General features: G+C 44.5%; 1 non-coding gene across 1 annotated transcript; it reads right to left on the bottom strand.

Annotated features, from left to right (window-relative positions):
- Window positions 1-889: 889 nt before the first annotated feature.
- On the bottom strand, window positions 890-996 carry LOC113455482. Its single transcript, XR_003376583.1, has one exon. It is a non-coding gene; the product is annotated as a U6 spliceosomal RNA (small nuclear RNA).
- Window positions 997-1803: the final 807 nt, after the last annotated feature.

The following is a 1803-nucleotide window of genomic DNA, read 5'->3' as shown; positions in this document are numbered from 1 at the left end:
AAAAAACAACAACAACTTTTTTTAAAAGACAGGGTTTCATGTAAAACAGCCTGACCACCACTGCTATGTAATAGAGTAACCTTGAACTCCTGAGCCCCCTGCCTGGTTTGTCTCTTGACGAGGAGGAGCTATTTGTCCAGCCCTAAGTAAATGTCATACACATTCTTTCAGATGGGTGTTGCATGGACTAAAAGAAACTGAAGGCTTGGAGTTAGTTAGCAATAGGAAGTAATCAAGAGTACAGAAAAGAACGCCATCAATGGGAATAAAGAGAAACAAATTTAAAAACACAAAACAGGAATCGAAGTTCTTAAATAAACAAGGTACAGGAAGACACAATTTGGGCATATCTAGCAGTCTACCCAGAAAGGTTCACAGGAAATGATGCCAATTTTCTACCTCTTCAAAACAAACTGTACTAAAACCTGACTGTCTAGAACTGAAATCATTTCTCTGCCACAACTCTGGATGTTGTCTGGCTAGGTGGCTCTCATTTGCAGGTCTCCAAAGCTAGAGTCCACTTTGTCTGAGTAAGTGATGGTTCAACAGGGCTTCATGTCCAAGAATTATGCTCTTTTCACTTACACTGAAAACAACCAAATAGAAAACGATTAATTGCAGGTGAGATGGGTCACATGTAGCCTAAAATGGCTTCAATGTCCTATGTACTCAAGGGCACCCTTCAATTCCTCAATCTCCTGCCTTTACCTCCCAAATACTGGAATTTATTTATTTATTATTTAATTTTTGGTTTTTCCAGATAGGGTTTCTCTGTAGCTATGGAGCCAGTCCTGGAACTTGCTCTGTAGACCAGGCTGGCCTTGAACTCACAGAGATCCACCTGCCTCTGCCTCCCAAGTGCTGGGATTAAAGGAAGGCAACACCACTGCCCAGTTTTTTTCGCTTCACGAATTTGCGTGTCATCCTTGCGCAGGGGCCATGCTAATCGTCTCTGTATCGTTCCAATTTTAGTATACGTGCTGCCGAAGCGAGCACTTATTTTTTTTAAAGATTTACTTTTATTCTATGAGTGTTTGCCTTCATGTATGTGTGTGCATCACATAAGTACCTGGTTCCTATGGAGGCCATAAAAAGTAGTTGGATCTCCTGCAACTTAAGGTACAGAAGGCTGTGAGCTGCCATGTGGGTGTTGGGAATTGAACCCAGGTCCTCTGCAAGAGCAGCCAGTACTCTTAACTGCTGGACCATCTCTATGGTTTCAAGTGCGGGTGTCGCGGCCATCCTCGTCCCGCAAGGAATGACGCGACCACCGGAGCTCTTCTCACTGCAGTTTATTCCAGGACTTCTTACACTTCTCTCTCTCTTCCCCTCTCTCTTTGACCTCTCTCTCTCTCTCCTTTTTCTCTCCTCTTTTTTCCCTCTCTCCTCTCCTTTTGACCTCTCTCTGACCTCGCTCCTCTCTCAGCCCTTAAATAGGCATGGGCTGCCAATCCCGGATTGCCAGGTGGGCACTGCCCATAGGCCCACGCATATGCAGGCAGCTGATGATCATTGCGTGATCAGGCATAGGTCAGGCCTTAGCCATCTCAGGAGTTGATTATACATCTCCATCAATTGTGATTCCACGCAGCTCACTACAGCTGGAACCTCAGTTATGTCACTAATTTATCTCTTAATATATAATTACATTAGAAATAAGAACTTGATTTTAGGAGGTTAGAGAGATGGCTCAGCAATTGAGAGTACGGGATGCTCTTCCAGGGGACCTGGGTTCAATTCCCAGCACCCACACCAGCAGCTCACAACTGTTCATAACTCCAGTTCCAGGAGACCTGACACCTT

The sequence above is a fragment of the Microtus ochrogaster genome, unplaced genomic scaffold (assembly GCF_000317375.1).
Source record: "Microtus ochrogaster isolate Prairie Vole_2 unplaced genomic scaffold, MicOch1.0 UNK48, whole genome shotgun sequence".
Taxonomy (NCBI): domain Eukaryota; kingdom Metazoa; phylum Chordata; class Mammalia; order Rodentia; family Cricetidae; genus Microtus; species Microtus ochrogaster.
This window is presented reverse-complemented; position numbering and strand designations above follow the sequence as displayed.